This window comes from Protopterus annectens, chromosome 10.part0 (genome assembly GCF_019279795.1).
Source record: "Protopterus annectens isolate FY-2018-M chromosome 10.part0, PAN1.0, whole genome shotgun sequence".
NCBI classification, from domain to species: domain Eukaryota; kingdom Metazoa; phylum Chordata; order Ceratodontiformes; family Protopteridae; genus Protopterus; species Protopterus annectens.
The window spans coordinates 1,367,947,464-1,367,969,871 of NC_056744.1; the positions used below are offsets into that span (position 1 = coordinate 1,367,947,464).

General features: G+C 37.3%; 1 protein-coding gene across 1 annotated transcript in view; it reads left to right on the forward strand.

Moving 5' to 3' along the window:
• The window catches only part of LOC122814279 (receptor-type tyrosine-protein phosphatase C-like), a 2,027,173-nt gene that overhangs the window by 325,698 nt on the left and 1,679,067 nt on the right, over positions 1-22,408 (forward strand). The gene's annotated exons all lie outside the window — the stretch shown is intronic.

A 22,408-nucleotide genomic window follows, 5' to 3' on the forward strand; every position in this document is an offset into this window, starting at 1 on the left:
ATGAAACAATGGCTTTAAAATGACACTTCAATAAACACAAGTATACATTCTGATTATTAGCTTTAGTTTGGGCAACCTATATTCTGCAACATTTCACATTTTGTTGTTAGTAAGCAGTACCAGGGACTCATCATATTTAATGATTAAATATGTATTCCACTCCAAATCTGTAAAACAGCACCCATGAATCATGAAGATGCTGCTATTATGTTGTAGAGATGTGCCCCAGCTCTGTCAATGATTTGAAGTTCTGGTGATAGACAAAGAGATGGGAAAGCTGGGGAAAGAAGTCAAAGACTTCCACTGAAGCATCAGAGACCAACAGTTCAGCACCAGAAAGGGAGGCATGATCCAAAAACTTCAATCATTATGAACATACACAATTCATTTATAGGTGAATGGGTCAGGTAGGCATAGCTATGTACCTTGGATGCTTGTGAGAGAATGACCTCCAGCAATGAAACACACATACAATGGGTTTGACTAATAGTTAGCAGCTTGGCATGATGTGTGATGTGAAATGGAATAGTACTTACTGAACTGGCAGTTTGTGTGTGACACATGCAGGGAAATAATTTCTAACTACGGCAGTTGTTGGAGGTTATGCAAAAACAGAGGAAAAGTGGCTAACCTGGAAGAAAGACAGACTATTTTCTAAGGTAGTGGACAAAGGAGGGACTATATAGATATACACAAACTGAGTGCATGCCATAGGTGTTGGCTGTAGGTGGAGTAGAAGACAGTTAGACACTGGTAATAGGTGGACACACTGCAGTGGAAGTTAGAGAATTGGTAATGCAAACTTGGTATTGATAATGTGTCCACCCCTGCTGTGTACAACATCTGTGTGACCAACAATGAATTTGCCAAAGATTGCTGCTATTCATGTTATTCTGCTGCATCTGGTTGCCCTCTTCATGAGACCAAGCAAAGTTAACAGCCATAGAAAAACAGATTATTAGCTGTGCATGGGAATTCTTCATGGCATCCTTTTGGATCCATTAGTAAAGGAACTGAATCTGGAGTCACTGGGTTTCAGACTTGAACGTATATATCTATCTATATATATGTATATATATATATATATATATATATATATATATATATATATATATATACATATATATATATATATATATATATATATATATATATATATATATATATATATATATATATATATATGTATGTATGTGTGTGTGTGTGTGTGTGTGTGTGTATATATATATATATATATATATATATATATATATATATATATATATATATATATATATATGCACACACACATACACACATGCGCATGCACACCTATCAGCTTAATATTGTTAGATGGTTCTGTGTCTGTTCATGTGCCAAGCTGAACACAACAGAAAAGCTATTATGCTATTCCTGTACAAAGCTGTCCTGACTGTTGAACTGTGATGTATGCCTGTAATTGTGCCATCAAACTGTGGAAAACATACAGATGCAGTGCTGTTCACATTCATACAGGGACACAGTAGCATACAGCAGTAGCACTAGTATCCCCTAATCTCTTAAGACATAGTACAGTTGTGTAAGTTGAACTTACCAAAATAGTAGATATTTGAATGCAGTAGCGCTAGCTGTTTGGGTTATATCATGCCAAGGATATAACAGTCAGACAGCTTCCAAGGCTTCAGGGATGCTTCCATGCACCCAAACTGTCAGATAGCTTGAGCAAGTTTGGGTGAAAAGTCAGCAGGTAGATGAAGGCTAAACCCTGAAAAGACAATGCAAAGAACAACAAAAAATAAATGTCCACACCCTAGGATTAAAAAAAAGAATGAGGGATGAAAGGGGGTAGCGCGAACTGCAGAAGTAATCATTAGAACATCAACTGTTATGGTAAATTCAACTTATACAACTGTACTATGTTCATCATATTGATCACTGCTGCAGTAGCCTTAGCTATATAGGTAGATCCCTCTAGCTAACTACATTTGGGAGGTGGAAAGAGAAGAGTCCAGCAGCCCCTCGAGAATGGTCCGAGCAAAGCTTGATCTGGACCTATAGAAGGAATCAAGCTTGTAGTGCTTTGTGAATTTATGTTGACAAGACCAAGTAGCAAGTTCTAGAATACTTCTAGAATCCAACCATTTACAAAAAGCCATAGATGAAACCAAGGCCCTGGTAGAGCGGACCTTGACCCTGCCTGAAATAGATTTGTTGTGGTGAGTATAACAAAAATAATAGCCTTAAACAGCCATTTAGAAATAGTCTGTTTTGACATAGGTTATCCCTTCTTACCTTCACAAGAAATGAACAATTGATCTGAAGATCTGTAAGATTTAGTTCTGTTAATATAGTATCTGAGTTGTCTGTGAACATTCAAGGTATGGAGTACCCTTTCATCTTCATTTTTAGGTTCAAGAAAGAGAACAGGGAGATGGATATCTTGGCCTAAAGTAAACTTGAAAACTTACTTAAAACCCATAACACTGAAAACACAAAAGATCACAAAAAAAATGAGTTTACCTTTGTGATCTGTGAAACAAAACCCTGCAACTACACCACCATACACACATTCAGACCAAAGTCATCTGAATAGTGGTATTGTTACAGAAAGAGTTTGTTCTAAGATAAGGTTTATGGTTGGGATTAGGGCCAGACCACAATAATAAGGATGGATGGGAGGGGATTTTATCAGTACTATACAGTAGATTTTTAGTTTTGAAAACAGTGTTACATCACTTGAAGTTTGGTGTAAACAGAGCTGACAGCAAGTAAAAGATGATAAAAATACATTATAATTATTGATTATTTATTTATTTTTTATACAGCGTTAACATTGTTGCCTCACAGCAAGAGGCTCTCCTGTTCAATTCTCGACTGGAGTGCCTTCTGTGTGGAGTCTGCATGTCTTCCCCACAGTCGAGTGGCCTCTGAAAGTCATGCGTGAATGGGCATGCCTTCGCTGAAGGTTGGGCATCAGGCTGGCAACTCGGCACCATAAAAATCGACTGCCAATCATTAGTGGACCAGAGTTCTTCTGTGGAGGCCCCTAAACGGGAAAAGCCGAAAAGACAACAGTTACCATCCACTGTATGTGCAATCATGGATTCAGAGAGGTTGGTGTAGTCAGAGAGTGGTAGCATTATTGGTAGAAGGCTTGAGAAAGATAGAAAAATGGAAGTTGAAGGGTATGTGGGTGGGTTGTTATAAGTGTCCATTGTCCAAAAGGTGGTAATGCTTTGGAGAATAAGTGTGGAATTATGAGAGAGAGAGGGTGTATTTATGTAGTTGCCACATTTTGGCAGCATTTGAAAGGAAGGGTCTATATTATAAGCATTAACGTTTACTTACCCGAACGCCTAAATGTTGACATGCCTTCATCGAACCGTGAAAACATTGATCATCCAGAAGCACGAAATCAGAAATGTCGAATCGTCATGGCTGGCCCTTCTGTGGTATAGCTCCGTAAGGTAAGTGTGCGATAGTTACAGACCTTAGGGTTAGGGTGTGGGTTAAGGTAAGTGCATAGATGGTAATGTATGTTAGATTTAGCGTAAGATTAGAAGTAGGGTTTTGTTAAGGGTATGTGTGTGGATTATTTTGTTTGTTTGGGTTTAGCTTTTTAAGGTAAGTGTGCGATAGTTACGGACCTTAGGGTTAGGGTGCGGGTTAAGTTAAGTGCATACATGGTGGTATATGCAAGATTTAGTGCAGGGTTAGAAGTAGGGTTTAGTTTAGGGTTAGAAGTAGGGTTTTGGTTAGTGTGTGTATGTGGTTTATTTAGTTTATTTATGTAGGTAGTATGTAGCAGGCGGTGGGGTGGGACAACTATGACAGTTCGACTTTTTGAATTTCGCAGTTTAGGGCGTTTGGTGTATTTGCGGTTCGCGGAATATGTGTCGATGTTTAGGCATTCGGGTAAGTAAACGTTTTGTGTTTATAATATAGACCCAAAAGGAGCATATTATGTTACTGGTTTGTGATGCCCCCCCTCAGAATTTAGGGGCAATGGCAGTGAAGCTGTGTTTGGTGTAATTCAGATTAGTTTTCTGGTGTCTGCAGGATTGGTGTGGATATTGAGACTGACTTTTGACTATAAGGTGAGCAATGTCTTTCAAAGAGCCTACTTGCATATTTAAGGGAAAAGGTCTGGGTTTATGAGCCTAAAGATCAGGGTCCCTAGAAGAAGTGCTGCTCTCTGTGGGATGGGTAGCCATCTGTCAGTTTGTAATATGATACAATAGTGATTTCATTTAGTATATAGACTTATGAACCTGTAGATGTTATATGATGTTTTTAAGTGTTGTAAAAGTTTTTTTGGAGGATGAATCAACAATGGGAAGGGTGTGCATGTTCCAGCTGTGTAATTAGGACATCCATTCCAATGATGCTATAGCTGTAGGGGATAGAGAGTAGTCAATTTTCTAGACAAAGATAGGAATTTGTTAACCTTTGATTTGGTAGTATGGATATGGTTGTAGAAAATAAGAATTGTGACTAAACAGGTCACCATATAACTGTTGGACTGAACTGTTTCTAACAATTGTATTATACTGTAAGAAATTATTTAGTCAGCTGGGATTTTGCTGAGCTTTTTTGTGGTTCCAAACAGCATTTCTTGGGTCTTTTAATGTAGATGATACATTTTCATTGGTTAGGCCAGTTATTGAAACTTGACAGATCTTGCTGTAGCTAATCTTTAATATGTGAGGGGATGGGTCAGGTCTGTAGAAGACCATATCATCAGCACACCAAATGCTATACAATGAGTGGTGGTTAAATTAGAGTTTACTAATAAAGAAGGAGAATAGAACAGGTGACAAGACCAACCCTTGGAAGACTTCCTTGATAATAGGCACTAAGGGTGAGGTTGTGTCTGTCAGCATCTAGTAGTGAGTGTAGCATTTGGTTGTGGTTGACAGTCTTAGATGTTTTGGCCATGTCTTTAAAGATATCTCTCTTGTTTCTGTTATGAAGAAGGTCATCTGTTGAGGTACACATTCTAGTAATCCAGGTGTTAATTGTCTTCGGACATCTGGTGACTTTGGATAAGTACTTGTCTTGGAGTTTGATGAGCAAATTAGAGAGGGACCTAGCAACAGATAAGAGGTCAGGTTTAGATATGAGGTTATCTCATGGTAACCCAGCAAGTTCTTTTTGTAGATTTATTATGCTTTGTTGTGTCCAGTTGCAGAAGACATTTAGGGAAGGGGGAGGTTTGTTGCTGGGACCTTTAATGGAAAATGATATAAGACAATGGTCACTAAATAAAGGGGTTGACATCACAATATCATGTATTATGGTAGGCTCAGTGGTGATAATTAAATCAAGCATTATGTAGTTACTTGTTGAAAGGTTTGGTCTTGTAGAAATAATTTATTAGCTGTGTAAGGTTTGCTAACCTCTACCATATGTAAGAGTTTTTGGAGCTTAGGTTGGGGCCTTCTAGAGCGAGTCCCAAAATATGGAGACCGAATGGCTGAAATATCAGACTTACATATATAAAGTCTGAGATGCCATTTCTCAGAATATTCCCTTTCCTCAGAGGTATGGTGTTCTCAGACTTGTTCTATATAAGTTCATGATCTCAGACTTGTTCTATATAAGTTCATGGTGTATGGTGGGCTTGCCTCCCACATGGGGGTGTGCAGGGAGGACTTGACCCTCTCCTGCAAAAAACAAGTTGTAAGGAGAGGAATGATTTTTGAAATTCACTCCTCCTGTGTTTGTTTGTTTTTTGTTTTTTTTTCAGCTTGCCAGCACTCAGCATTTCAACAGGGAGCCCTAAAATGAATACATTTTGGGGGATTAATGCTGCCTATCATGTTTTTGAGAAGTGAGTTACATTTAGTGAAGTTAGGTAGACTAATGCCAGAGTTAAATAAATATGCTTTTTAAAACTGAGTTCTCTGAACTGCTTTGCAAATTCTTCTTTTGAGGGAAATGAAAAGTTTATAGTGACACTGAAAATCTGACTTTTACTTTGTGTGTGGGGTTTTGTCTCCAAACCCTCCTAAGTAATATACTCAACTCTAGAGTCACTGCACACTGAGAAAGGGAGATTTTTCCCCAGTAGTGACCTTTGTTGATCAGACTGCAGTTTTCCAGCTGCAAGTGTTCAAAAAGGAAGTCCATCAAAATATTTAGTGTCAAAATCTGTCACCTGGCAACATACAGCTTCTGAAAATTCATTTTGTTTACTACATATTCAATCAAGGCAAAAACAGTGATTGTATCTAGTTCTAGATAAAGTATGCCTGTCATGACTGATATGTACATTTAGCAAATTACCTTTGTAAATGCTTAAACCTGATTGGTCACACCCCAGAAATATTGGACTGGTAACACAGCAGACTGCACAATGAAAGCATGAATGGACAACACAGACTCCTTACAAGATAAAATAATTCCTTTGTCAAATTTTACACTATCTGGTAAAGCTTGTAAATACATTCATTTATTAAACTTGTGTAAGACTTTGAACTGCCAAAGTTTGACAGCTGTTTTGATAATTATGCAATAAAAACCTCCAAGGTAGGTGTTGTATAGAAATAATTGACTATCCTACAATGAGAAACTCTGTGCCTATTTTTTGGGCCTAATAACACCCATTGGTATTCCATTATTTTAACATAGCACACATGCTTTTAGGCATAATTGCTTATATTATAAATAGACTAATATCAGCAAAACAACCAACAAATCATCCACTGAACTCAAAACTTGTCAAAGAATATGTTTTAACCTATGTTTGGTAATAAACATATTCTTCAACAAGTTTTGAGTTCAGTGGCTGATTTCCTGGTTGTTTTGCTGTTATTAGGTACTGTTTTCTTTCAGTACCAGAGATGTACTCTTGTTTCTTCCATATTATAGACTGTTATGATTGGGTTGATGATCATAACCAGCTTATTAACTGTTCAAGATATGGATGCCAAGGAATTCACCTTGGTAAGATGATCATAATCCTTTGCAGTGCATGGAGCTTTACCTGCTCAATGTACTACATGAATGAAAAATCGTGAAGTTTATAAACACATATGTCACCCATTGGCTAGCTAGCTGGCTCACAGACAGGATCCAGGAAGTTAGAATTGAGGAGTTTGCCTTATAAAGAAGCCAGTCACAACAGAATTCCCTCTGGGATTAGTCCTAGAACTGTTCCTTTTTGGCATTTATTTCTATAAAGTCAAGGTCAATGTCAGTTGTCTCTGGCTGAATACATTTGCTGATGATTGCAAATTAGGAGCTGTCATACAATCCATAGCTGACACAAATGTTCTCCAGGAAGGGCTGACACAAACAAATAACTTGTGTCAGAGCCATAGACTAAAACTAAATACCGAGAAAAACATAAGAGTATCCTTCAGAAAGTCATCCATCCATGTTAACTATCATTGTGACTGTGCTATAGGGAAATATTGCCAGCCTAGATATCTGAAATTTTGTAAATAATTATTTGTCATTTGTGAATATTGATATGATTTATACAGAACTGTATGTTATGTACTGAGCTAAAATGTAACCACAGCATGCCCTGCTGATTTAGAACAGAAATGCAGATAAACTATATACCTGTGCAAATGTATTTTTAACAAGTAGAAACTAGAACATGAAAGGGTTAAGTTGCAAAACTTAAGAATAGTTGAGGTTAAGTTACTTTATAGCCAGGCCATAAACAAGAGAAGTTATTTCTCAGTTTCAGTGTAGCAGATGCAATGTCTAGAGCTAGAAATTTTTTGTAATGTCTTGGAGAAAAGTAATTACTAGGTGTAAAATGTAAAAGTGTTTTGTTTTACGACTTCCAAGATCTGAGTAAACATCTGAGAGCTATGTATTTTTAACACAGAGATGTCAAATTCTGTTAGTTTCTGTTTTAGCCTGGGAACTGAAGTCAGGTGACAAAAAGTGATATCATGTAAGCTAACCCAGCAGTAATATTTGATATTAATTTAAGAACACTCTCAGAGAGAGAGACTGGGCATTTTGTATTTTGTCTTGGACCTAGCAAGAACATCCAATCATCATCATATGCACTTGCCTTGCTGTAAATAATATTTAGGACATAGTATCTCTTTTAGATATAGCTAGGCATATAGTATAGAATAGTTTAGATGTTTTCTGTATTTATTTGAGACTGTCCTGCAATGTTGTTTTAAAATATTTCCTGTGATTTTGAACCATGAAGTTACTGTGTTGATTCACTGAATATTGTCTTGTTCTTTTATTATTTATTATTAAATATATTTAAACCTATCTCTGTGGCTGATATTTGTAAGACATATTTAAGATCTCAGAGTATTTGCATATGTATTTGGTGACACTGTACAAGCCACTCCTAAATAGCCTTGCAAGTCTTGGTCAGACTACCATTTGGATAATAGTAACATTACACAGTAGGATTAGACACCCTTTGTAAGGGCCTTATAGTAGCTGATACTTAGGGGTTGGTGGTAGTGGAAACTACCTTATAGTCTGGGCAGAAGGGGCATAGATAATAAATCTTGCTAGCCTTCCTCAGGGGTGTGTGTGTGTGTTTGTATATAAATCAAATTTCAAAGTGTATGTGTCAGCTACTTGGGCAGGGACACGAAGCACTGGTTGGACAGAGAGGGTGCTGGAGGTCTTGGCTTGGCCCCTCAGCTGAGATCTTAACCCTATAGTTGTGCCAGTAGGGAGTCTTATTGGGGATCTGGAGAAAGAGGGAGAAACCAGCCCCAGACTGACTGTGATCTCTGTGTGCTCTTAAGGGAAATTGGACTTTAGTGTGTGTGTACTTGTCATCCTCCCAGTGTGTATATCCTCTAGCTGTTGTCAGTGATGAGGATTGAGGCTTCTTGATTACTGGGACAGTGCAGGGTCATCACAGTGACCACACACTCCTAAAAGCTGACCCAGCAGTTATGAACTTAGGGACACACAGAGACAGCAATATAGTCTTTGATCATCATGCATGAACCTCTAAACACCAGTGAAATTGTAACTGCTGCATAACTTCTAGCAAAGCCAAACTTTAAATCAAAATGCATTTACAGACATCTAGGTATAGGGTAAGAATCAAGAGATTCTTGAGTGCCACTGCTATATGATCACCAAAGAGTGTAGTCTGGTATTTAAATAGAGTTGTCCTGTGCAAGCACAAGTCCAAAGAAAAAAAAACAAACAGGCAAACCCAGATTGTAGAATATAGAGAAATAAAAAACTCTGCAAAGAAAACATTTCTGAGTTGAGTTGTAGTTGCAAAAATGAAGTGCCAGGCAAAGGTTTATATCTTAACAGATGTGAGACAGCCTAAAAATATCCTTTATAACTTTAATCTATGTGAAGAGCAGTTTCTCAATTATTGCTTCAAAAATAACTTATTCATACTGAAATGTTTTTAACATGAATTTTAACAAGTTTTATTATGAATTATCGAGAAATACTGTCATATCTAATACTTGTTACACCAAACATTTGTAAGTGCTGAGCAATAACTTTAACCATGATGTAAGCTCATAGTACCGAAGAGACCATGTGTTCCAGTAAGAAACCATTGTTTCCTAATAGTATGAAGCATGGACATTATATGTAATGTAGCATTTGCCTAAAATAACAAATGTTCTTTGTCAACAGACACAGAACTGAGCAGGAAATTCCTTATCTGATGGCCTTAACTCTCAAATCTTAAGCAAGCCTGGCTTGAAGCTTTCATATCAAAGACTATGTTCTACTTAAAAAAAAAAAAAAAAAAAAACAGAAGTTACAAAAGAAGAAGCATAAAAAATAAAGCCAAAGAGTAACCTTAATATGACGTACACTGTGTTTTACCTCTTCAAGCATATGGTGAGGAAGAAAGACAAATATGGTACTTATCAGAAGGACCAGCTGACCAAAGTCTGTTACATAATAATGAATAATGGCATAATCTTACACAGTAACAACATCTTAGAAAAGCTAATTGTAATACACCTCACTTGCTAGGGGGTGGTTCCTTGGCATTGAGAGATGAAGGCCTGATCAAAACCTAGTCAACCCAGGATTGTCTAATTTCCTGGGAGTTGGATAACACAGACTTGAGCAGCCAACACTAGCTCACTAATCATGGGGGGAGGAAGGCAGCAAGGCTCACAGCCCTACTGTCACTGAGAGGATGCTGGGTACTGCTGCAAGTTTTTTTTCATTTACAGCAGTGTCATGATATGAACACACACATCTGACAACACATACTGCTGCCAAAGATGGCTGGTACTTCACATGTTCAAAAGGCTGGTCTTGTGGCCAAACCTTTCAGTTGTTGCCATGTACCAGAAGTTAAGGTTTAAGTTCAAAGCAGAATACTCTGATAACTGCCGTGATAATGGCATATTTGCACAGCTGTCCACTGAACACAAACAAATGGGGCTATGGATTATGGAAGGACTGACAGGTGTCAGGCACTATGGATAAAAGGTATATTAAAAATACATCTATAGAGAGTCCAGTGCCCATCCTATCCTGGTGGGATTTCCATGAGTAATGGATCATGAAAGATGAAGTCAGGGATAATTACAGCACCAAGTTCATAGTCATAACAAGGCAAGCAGAGACAGGTGTTTATTCTTTGATTAAATGAGAATATCAGAACTGATGGCATACCCCGTGAGTCTTCTTGTTTTATATTTATTTATTTATTGAATGATTGCTGCCTATTAGTCATGTGACTCTCAATTATCCCTTGATCATTTCAGGGGAATCTCTGACAGCAACAGCTCTAGAGTAAATGAAAATTATATCAAATGAAAATTTCCCAGAGATATGCAAATAACAAAGTGCGGAGGCATATGTGAATTAAAGTCAGGTTACCGATTATTTAAAATGAAGTTAATAACACAGCTGTGTTAGCATTCGTGTAATGAAAATGATCCCTAAAGTGTTCTGAAAATTCAAGTAAATTATACAAACTTGTAGACTTTTGAAATCATTTTTGGAAAAAGAAACTAAATAATGTTTAAAGACAAATGCTGTGATTACTTAGCAAAGCAAAACAACTCATGTATTATTTAGCAATTTAACTTCAAAAGAGTCACATTTTCTTATGATATAAGTCATCGCTTCAGGACTGGGAATAGCTGATATATGTGTTTTCGGTTTACTATTAGATGTTCGAAGTGAACTCCGTCGACTGCACTTTTGTCGAACATGGAAGTTCGAAAACGGTAATATTGAACACCAAAAGCCAACCTAGGAATGGTTTTAACATGGGTCGAGATAGGTGTTCAGTGTTATTGCCGAACTACAAACCTTTCCCTTATATGGAGTAGGGCTAGAAGTAGTTCGGCATTGGCAAACTGGGGAACTGGCTTAGAATATGAAGTAACTGAAAAGGAAGAGGAGTAGAGTAGAGCTACTCCACCTCCTTTTTTGTGGGTTCTGTCTCTCCTGATGATATTGTAGTTGGGGGGGGGGAGTTATTTCAGAATCTTTCATGGAGGGTTTTAGCCATGTTTCGGATATTGACAGTATGTCAGGATTGTTATGGAAAAGCCAGGCATGGAGGTTGGGGATTTTGTTACATATATTTTGAGCATTTATTGCTGAGAAGGTAAAGGTTTTTGTAGATGAAGGTGTATAGGAGGGGGTTATTGAGGAGTTGATGGAAGAGGGACCAGGGTTAGGGTGTATGTCACCAGAAAGTAGAGTGGTGATAAGTTGGTGAAGTTGAAAAGAAAGGTAATTAAAGAGTTTTGTGTATGGTTTAAGGGTTGTATGTTTTCTAGTGCAAGTCAGACTTGGATTAATATGTTTGCATATGGAAAATAGTTTGAAGGGGAAGAGTAGGGAGGGGTTGCAGAAGTATAGGTGAGGGCTTATAGAGGTGGAGGAGTGTTTGTGTTGTTTAGGGTTTGGACTGGTAATGTGATAATGGGGGGAGTGAGTAGTGTAGAAGGGTTTGGTGATGTAGGTTAGACAGGATAAGCTTAGTAGTAGTAGTAGATGGGTAATAGGTGAGGAAGGTTTTGTAAACATTGCTGTAGTTTTAGGGTTGTAGTTGGGGTGAGTGATTGATGTGATGAGTTATATTCTACTTTTGTAGAGTAGATTGGGAGAAGTGAGTTAGGTGGGCCTGTGACATTTGCAAGCTGAGGAATTAGGCCAGTTGGATATAAACCATAGTCCACACATTACCTGGCTAGAGCAAGTGGCTGAGAGTGGACAGTTGTTGGGGGATAACTCTCCATACAAGTTAAAGGGAGATTTGCTGAGATTAGCAGTTTAATTGCAGAGATAAAGGTCTGAGAGTTCTGAGAACATTTTTTCAAGAGAAATCTGAAAACAAAAAGCAGTGGATAAAAAAATTATAAAAGAAATTGCTGTCCAAGAGTAGGAGGGAACAGTCTCAAAACTGGAAACACTCCCTCCTCTACTTAAACAATCAAATAGGACTCCTAGTGAAGTCCTCCAAAACTAACTATGAATCCAACTTAGCTTCCCTAACTAAGGATAACCACAAGGTGTTCTTTAGTTACATCCATAACTTCAAACGTAAGGCCCAGCTGCCCATATTTGCACTGAACTTGTAGTTAATTGCACTACATATATAGAACCTGTGGATTAAACAAATCTTCTGGCTATTAGGTTCAGTGAAAACTTTATTCCCCTGCCCCTGCCACATATACCCCAAAGCATCCCTAACACCTGTCCCTTCCCTAGTATCTCTGGGGAACAGGTCTTAAATGCCCTCTCCAGGGCCAAAAAAACAGCCTCTATGGGACCAGACAACATCCTGGCCTATGTTCTCAATGGGTTAAAACAGAAATTAGCATCGCCACTGAGCATGCATTTCAATCACAGTCTAACCACTGGCTTCGTCCCAGTGGAATGGAAAACAACTACTGTCATCCCATTGCACAAATGGGGTGCATCCACAGGCTCTGGGAACTATAGACCCATTAGCCTGACCAGTCTTATCTTCAAGGCCATAGAACAGATCATCATTGACCTTACTAACAAAGATATAGGAAATCTCCAAATGCTCGGCCCCACCCAGTTTGGCTTTGTCAAGGGGAGATCATGCCTGTTAAACCTGGTGGACTTCTTCGAGACAGTCACCAAAACCCTAGACGAGGGCATATCTGTGCATACCACCTACCTAGACTTAGCCAAGGCCTTTGACACAATTCCCCACTCAGGCATCATTGACAAACTCACCCAGCTGAGTATCAGGAATGAACACAGGAATGGTTAAGGAGAGGCAAATTCAAACCAAGAGATGAAAGGTTAATATTGGCAGCCCAAGATAGTGGGTTATGTACACACTGGTTTACAAAGTCCTTTGAACATGTGGGGAAACAGACAAATGTAGGTTTTGTAAAATCAAACTGGAAACATGCACACCTTGTTGCTGGGTGTGACATACTAATGGCAGAAGGACTGTATACTGAAAGGTATAATAATGTGGCAAGACTGTTGCACTGGGGATTGCGCAAACATTATGATATTGAAGTGGCTGAAAAACACTGGAAACATGAGTCACAAAGCATCACAGAAAATGCTGAAGTTTATATCACATAGGATCACCCATTACCAACAGTTCAAAAGATAGATGCTAGAAAACCGGATATAGTGGTCCAAGAAAAGAAGACAGAAGTAGTATTGATCATTGAAATAGCCACACCCAGTGCAGGTACAGAGACACAAAGTCATAGATTATCAGGATCTGCAGGCAGAAATGAGATCAATGTGGAAGAAAGATACTCAGGCAGTTCCAAAAGTATTTGAAGCAACGGGTCTTATAAAAAAGAATTTACAATTGTATTTAGATATGTTACCAATCGATGTAACCCCATACAAATTGTCATTGCTAGGCATATTGCGAGTGCTGCAAAGAGCATATTTGGCTGACATCGAAGATTGAAACAATACTAATTTCATGAACTTTAATCGTACTTTGACTTAGGAATGTCATCACGGTATTAGAAACCCAAAGATTTGGAGAAATTAATATATATATATCTATATATTATTATTTTTTTTAATGTAAAATAGTTCCAAGGCAGGCAGTCTGTTGTCTGTGTATTTAATAAAGGATTTTTGACTGGAGTCTTTGTACTAAATAAAGGATTTTTACCTGGAAACAGACTGCCTACCTTGCTTGGATTACTTTCGAATACTTAGTAATGCTGTACAATTATATATTTTCTATTATTATTTTTTGTTTTGTTTTGACTTAAGACGAGTTTAATTTCACTATTGCTATTGTCTGATCTGATTAATATACACTGATTAACTAGAAATATATGGACTAAAAATCTTCCACACAGAGAAGTTTCTTACACTGTTTTAATAATGCAATTGTCTGACCACAAAGCCTTAGAAAAGTATCTAAAATCACTCTAAAAGGAAGTCAACAACTTACAATCTATTATCATGTGTAACCAATCAGCATTAAGAACGTCATTATAACTCCAGCATTTCATTTTTCCTGTTTTATACATTTGTGTAATTTTATGAGGTGTAAGAAAGACTCTATGCATAAATGTCCATGTATATATTTTCAAATATATATATATATATATATATATATATATATATATATATATATATATATATATATATATATATATCTAACAAGCCTCCTTTCGCTATGCTATATCTTGCGATTAAATATTTAACAGGATGTATTTTGTTTCCATTAAGTAATTGATGCCAAAATATTAGGTTACTATTCTTGAGAGCTGTCATTATGTTTGTATTAAAAGATACTAAACATCCATTAGTGAATGCAATGGGGACTAATTGAATTAGTAATTTCTTGACCAAATAATTTGAATTCATAAACCTTTCAAAGATTGAAAGGATTTATTTAACAAAAGGTAAAAAAATAAACTCCTGTCTTTCATTCAGAACAAAATCTTTTAGAGCCCTGTAGAATATATATATATATTATAACCCGTTTCATATAAGAATTGGTGATATGCTTATTGTTGTCTGTTAATATTTTCTCATGTAAAGATTTCCAACAAGAAACATATGAAGAATTTAACCACAATAATATTATTTTAATAACTGTAGTACTAGTATATAGCTCAATGTTTGGAAACCCAGTGCCACCTTCCCCCCAATGTTTGACATGCTAGTCTAAAGACATCTTTGGTATTTTAGAGTACCATAAGAATTTAAGTAAACTAGAATTTATTTTTCTTATAATTGTTTAAAGGGAGAGAATTAATGATTGACTATAGTATAAGATTTTTGGTAAAATTGTCATTTTAATCAGGGTGAGGTTGTCTTCCATTTTAAAGAGTAGAAGTATTACAGATGTCTCTTAACTTTATGATCTGAAGTTGTTGTTTTCATTTGTCCTTCAACCTGTGGGTCCTTGGATCTGACCAGATCTGACTCAGCTGCATTTACAGCATCTGATCCAAGCTCCAAGCTCCTCCTTTACCCATAATGCCCCTGTCTCCCTCCTCCCTTCAGATCAAGTTTGCTGTAACCATAACATCCCAACCTGACCCAAGTCCTTACTCCATAACCATAGGTCTCCAGAGATATGAGGAGAATAACAAATGAATGCTAAGGTGGTGACTATACCTCTTCTATCCAGACCACCACGCAGCCACAAAAGGCAGGGGGAAGGAGGGAGGGATGGTTGAAGACAAATGAAGAGCAACAACTCAGATGAAATTATGGTGAGTACATATCTTCTTTATCTAAAGTTGTCTTCATTTGTCCTTCAACCTGTGGGACAGAGTCCCCAGCTACCAACACACCTGAGAGGCCCTCATGGAAGGATATTCCAGAGCACAGTGGAGCCAAAGGACGCCCTGTTCCTGGATAGAATATCTAACTTATAAAAGTATGCAAAGATGCCCAAGTGGCCGCAGAGTAAATATCATCCAGCAAAACTGAAGGCCTTGAGTCAGGTTAGGATGCTATAGTTAGCAGCAAACTTGATCTGAAGGGAGGAGGGAGATAGGGGTATTATGAATAAGGGAGGAGCATAGAGCTTGCATCAGATGCTGGAAATGCAGCAGGGTTGGATTCGGTCAGATCCGAGGACCCACAGTTGAAGACAAATGAAGAGCAACAACTGAGATGGAACATTATGGTGTGTACATAAATTCTCTATTTCATCCATTAAGTTTTTACAGTTTATAAATATGGAATATTTGTTCTTAGATTCAATAGCGATACCTAAATATTTAATTTGAGAATTTTCCCAGTTATTTTGTTTAAAAGCAATGTTTTAGTTTAATTATGATTAAATTTCAAACGCAAAACCATTTCAAAGTAATCCAAGGCTTTGAGTATATAATCTATATAACTACATGTCAACAGTATGTCATCAGCACAAAGCTTGAGTTTTGATGAATAGTCTTCATTTATTTCAAGGCCATTAATATTTATGTTAGATCTTATATAGTTAGCTAGTGGTTCTATAATTGCAGCAAATAATACAGGGGAAAGAGGGCATCCTTGTTTTGTACCTTTACATTAAAGCGCCTAACTAATGTAAAACTAGAGGCAAAGTTATAGTCATTTAATATTTAAACAAATAAGGCCAGTTCACTGAATCAAAACTTTATCAATATCTAGACTTATTATTAATAGTTTTTATTTATTTTTAAATGATATATCAATTAATGGGGAAAAAAATCTTATAATATTGTCTTGTACTCTTCTGTTTATTATAAAGCCAGCTTGATCTTCATTTAATAATCCCAGGAGTATATGGTTTAGCCTTTTTGCTAGTATAGGTATGAAAGTGTTATAGTCTGCATTCAAAAGTAAGATAGGGTGATGAGAAGCACATGATACAGGATCTTTATCTGATTTTAAAATAGGTATAATTACAGAGCATTTCCAAGAGGGAGGAATATTAGTGCTTTTGACTTCTTCAAAGACACTCAATAAGTTTTTTAAAATATTGTCAGGTTGCAGTTTATACAGTTCAGATATACCATCTAATCCTGGAGCCTTGTTGGTTTTGAGACTTTTAATTTGGTCTCTCAATTCTTTAAAAAAAAGAGTTTTCAGCTTTGCTTTTCTGTTCGTTGGTTAATTTATGATGTATATTTTCCTTAAAAAACTATCAAATAGTTCATTATTATCTAAGTTTGTCTCTGTTTTATTAATTTTTTCACAATATTTACTAAAGCATTGTAATATGTCATTTAGATTTGTTATTTTGATGCCTTTCCCCTTTATGTAAAATTTCTTTAATGTGATTTATTTTGCTCATATTTATCTAATGGCTATTCTATGTAGATTCTTTGGGTTTACTTACTTAATAAGACTGTAGTTTATTTATTTCCAGATTGAGTTAGATCTTGTGTTGAACTATTTCCTGATATTCCTGATTCAGCTTTTTTAACTCAATATTTGTGGCTTTGTCATTGGGCTTTAAGTTTAACTTTAATTTATCTATATTAGATTGCAGAGCAATCAACTCCTTGTCCCATTCTTTCCTTATATATATATATATATATATATATATATATATATATATATATATATATATATATATATATTGGTCGCGTGGGTTTCCTCCGGGTGCTCCGGTTTCCTCCCACATCCCAAAGACATGCTGCAGGTTGATTGAACACTCTAAATTGGCCCTAGGTGTGAGTGTGTGCATGTGTGTGCCTTCTGTGGAAGGTTGGGCACCAGGCTGGCAACTCGACACCATAAAACTCCACTGCCAATCATGAGCGGACAAGGTGATCTGCTGTGGTGACCCCAAACCGGGAAAAGCTGAAAAAAGAAGAAGATATATATATATATATATATATATATATATATATATATATATATATATATATATATATATACCAGTGTTTAACTTTACCAAATAAATATGCTTTTAGGGTGCCCCGTAATATAGCAACTGTCACCTCCCCATTGTTATTAAATGCCATGAATTAATTAATTTATCTCACAAAACAATCATTAGAGCCTTTTAATTTAATTATGTATGCAGGTAACCTTTGACAATGAATAAGGATATTTGAACTAAAGGTTAGAGTGAATGTGATAGGATTATGGTCAGACAAAGGGCACACTATTAATACTTCTTCTGTTTATGAAGAAAGATCATTTGATACAAAACCTTTATCACTATTCATTTGTGTTCCATATCTGAAGGAATAGTGTGTATATTTTAAAGAGCTTTGTAGTTCTAAGTCTAAAATATTCTTTATACTCATTAAACCTGTATAGTGATTTAAGTGTTTTGCTGTAGAAAATAGTCTGACTCTTTTCTCATTAGTGGTGTCTTTATTTGATAAAATACAATTAAAGTCTCGTTTGGCACCATATTTCCTTTTGAATATAATGTCATAATGTCTAGATATTTCTTGGCTGTTTTAGATCTTATTCTAGGAGTCTAATAAGTATTTATGACAGTGTAATGCCTTTTATCTATTTCTGTTACCAACAATCCCATCATACCATTCTTCTCAGAATAAGTGTCAACTATTTAGGGTAAATCTAGTGTTTTCTTTCAAAGGATAAGAATATCTGTCCTTTTCAAACTAAAATGGCAACTTGATTGAATTAAGTAGTTCTTTATTTGCAACTTGCTTAAATCTTCAGTCAGAAGATATGCTTCTTGCAAGCAGACAATATCTGCTTTATGTAATGTTAAACACTTACTTAAACAGTTTGTTTTTAAAGGGTTATTCAACCCATTAACATTTAGTGAAAGACATTTATATCTTGGCATATTTGAGAACAAATAGTTTAAAAACTAATGAACATTGGTTTAGTACAATGAATACAGATTTAACATATGTATAACTTGTTATGGACAAACATTCTAAAACTAGTATTAAAAGTCTAAGTTAAAGCATTTTTATCCTCTAACATGGAATAAAAAAGGGTCTATATTAGAACATCGAATGTTTAATAGTTTGAATCACTAAAGTTCAACCTTTAGTGATCAAACTATGAAAACATTGAATGTTCCAAAAAAAAAACCAAAAAAAAACCCAAAAAAAAAGAAAAAATAAAGGGTGTAGGCAGGGGGGGGGGGAAGCCCCCCTGCACCCCCCCCACCCCCCGCTACTTAAAATATACCAACTCCAAGATCGCACTGCATTGAAGTAAACAGAAATCTCCCCTTACAGAGATTTCCGTTTACACGTTCGACATTCTTAGCGTTCGCTATTGTCGGGTCGACAGTATCGTATGTGATATTGTCAGCTTTCGACAATGTAATATAGACCCATAAAAATGCCCGGTTTGATAAAAATTTCATACAAACCACATGCTAACAACTCTATAGCTTTAACTAATCACACAATTTTGCTACTGTTTCTGTAGATATAACAAAACAAAGTGAATAAAATAGAATACACTCTAACTATATAAATTGTGTTTCTAACAGATGTAACAGAGAACTAAACAATTAGCTTAATCTTATAAAATCCCATTTAAGATAGGAAGCCACTTTACTTATAACAGTTCTCTTATTTCTTTGTAAATGTGTTCATATCAGTTAATTACTAATATGTTATTCATTACTTTCTTAAAGTACTAAAATAATAAAACTTTCTGTAACTTAAAATATATGCTGACCTTATTAATGAAGCTTTCACATAATCCTTTTAGAGCAGCATTACATAGTTTATAAAGATTGTTTTTCAGTAACACACCTTCTTTTGTGTATCATGTTTCTCCCCCCAGTCTTAGGTTCATAGGTAGGTACTAGGCTATTAGCCCAAGGCCCTAAGTAAGCCTAGCCAACAAGGTTTCCTGGCTTACGCCAGCCAAAAAAGTTAATTTCCTGTGCCCTTGTCAAACAGAGTCACAGAAGTGATCCCTGACGTGTATTTCCTATTTCCCATTCACTCATCAAGATTTTTCCTGAAGAGTGCTAATGAGGAACTTTGCTTGACATAGATGGGTAACTTGTTCCGGAGTATGGGAAGTCTCTGGGACAGAAATGTATCCCTCCAGCATGTCCTGTTTAGTGTGGTAACAAGGTTTAGGTCTTTAGAGCATGTAGCTCTGAGGGATTGGGATTTCTTTAGGTGTAGCATGTCCAACAGCTCTGGGTTTGACATAGCTTTATATGTTAGGCAGAGATCTCCTTGGAGTAGGCAATATGCTACAGAGTAAAGCTGGAGTTTTTGAGATGGTCAGTGTAGGGCATTTGTTTGAGTCCAGTAATCCTCTTTGTGAGGTACTTCTGTGGCCTTTCCAGCTGCTGCAGATGTCTTGTGAGGTACATTCCAAAAGGGGCGTTGTACTCTATAATGGGTCTAATGAGTGCTGAGTAGAGGGGAACAATGACCTCTTTTTTCTTGGATGAGAACACATAGAAGGATTTCCTGACTACTGTGGTGATGTGATTATCAAAGGAGAGACTACTGTCCACCTGGGTCCCAAGGTCTCTTATCACACATTAGGCATTAAGTAGACTGCCATCTATGTGGTAGTTCATGGGTACAGAGTTTTTATCAAAGGGGATGACAATGCACTTTTTGGCATTGAGCTTGAGGCCATGCCTCTGACACCAGGCATCTGTCTCAGTGAGGCCCTTCTGTAGGATGCCCACATCATTTGGGGACTCAACTATGGCTCCTAGTTTCCAGTTGTCTGTGAACTTCATTAGCCAAAAGCCTTTGGTGTTAGCCTGTACTTCAGTGAAGTAGATACCAAACAGGAGAGGTCCTAGGACTGAACCCTGTGGTACTCCACTTGTCACTGGTTTGAAGTCAGATTTGGAGTCTGCAACTTTTACAGTGTGGGTTCTGTCAGTGAGCCAGTTGGCAACCCATCTTGTGACGTAGGGATTTATACCTAGTTTAGTGAGTTTAGCTATAATTCCAGAATGGGGGGTGGTGCTAAAAGCCTTAGTGAGGTCAAGATAGGCTGTGTGCACCACTTTACTCTCATCTACGGCTTTGGTGACTGCCTCAAAGTCGATCAAGTTCAGAAGGCATGATCTGCCTTTCACAAACCCGAACTGGGTGGGGTCCAGAGTTTGAAGGTTACCGATGTCTTTGTTTATGAATTCCATGATGATACATTCCATGGCCTTGCAGACCAGGCTCATCAGGCTAATAGGGCAATAGTTCCCAGGATCAGTGGTGGCTCCCCCTTTGTGGAGTGGGATAACTGTTGCTGTGCACCATTCAGTGGGCACATAGCCTGACGTGAGACTATGATTGAACATGGTGCTTAGGTGGAGAGCCAGTTCATTTTGAAGTTCATGTAAAATGCAGCCTGGGATGTTGGTTGGTCCCATGGATGCTGTGTTTTTGGTTTTAGAGAGTGCAGCTTTTACCTGCATAGATGTGATTACAGGAACTCTGCATTCTACCTGTATAGATATGGGCCCTTTAGGGGGTGACAGAGGGGTAAAGTTAGCACTGAAGCTGTCTGCCAGGATGTTGGCAATATCAGTTGGTTCTATCATTTTTGTGCCATTGTGCTGTAACTCAGAACAGATCTGGGTGTTGCCATTGAGATTCTTGACATAGCTATAGAATGCTTTGTGGTTGCCCTTAGAATCAGTGGCGTTTTGTTTTCGTAGCTAGCTTCAGAGGATCTTATAAGGGATCTTAGCTTCTTACTGAAGCTGACCAGGGAGCTTCTCCACTCATGGGATTTTACTCTCTTTTGCAGCAGTTTCTTCCTTCTGTTGTAGAGTTTCTTTATTTCAGGGGACCACCAGATTGGTTTCCTTTCTTTGGAGGATAGCGTCTTGGTTCTGTTTGGGATAGCATGATCCATGCACTCATGTAAGTAATTATAGAGTGCATTTGTGTAGGATTCAGTAGTCGTAACTGTATTGTCCATCTCCATGGGTGTCATGAAGTTTGCAACTTCTGTCTTAAGAAGCATGAAGTTGGCTTTGGAGAAATATTTTACCGTGGTTTCCATAATGGTGGGTGGGGATGTGGATATCTAGGGTGATTAGCTTATGGTCGGATCTGACCGAGAAGTTGTCTTCATGTGTGGAACACTGGTCACTCATGCTGGTAATGACTAGGTTTATGATATTGTTGCCCCTGGTGGTGGTGTGGATAAGTTGATCCAGGGCATTGGAATTTATGAATTCCAGAAAGCGTTGCATGAAGGAGTTGGTACATGAGTAGTTTTCACAGTTAATGGTGGGGTAGCTGAAATCACCCATTATTAGGGTGTTTGGTTGAACCCTAATATTTTCCAGTATATCAAGAAAAGAGGAGTGGGAATCCTGGGGCATGGTGGGGGATCTGTAGCAAGCTACAATTTGGATTGAAGTTTTGCCTAGAGTTAGTTGCACTTGGATAACCTTGGATGTATTATACTCTGCAACTAGCCTGGAGGTGTGGATATCCTTAATGAATATGGACACACCTTCACCTTTAGTGTTCTGGTCCAGGTTAGATAGCCGAAAAGTGTGGTATGAGTTATAGCCTGGTAATGCAGGATTGCTCGTTAGAGACTTGAAACAGGTCTCAGTCACTGCACAGAT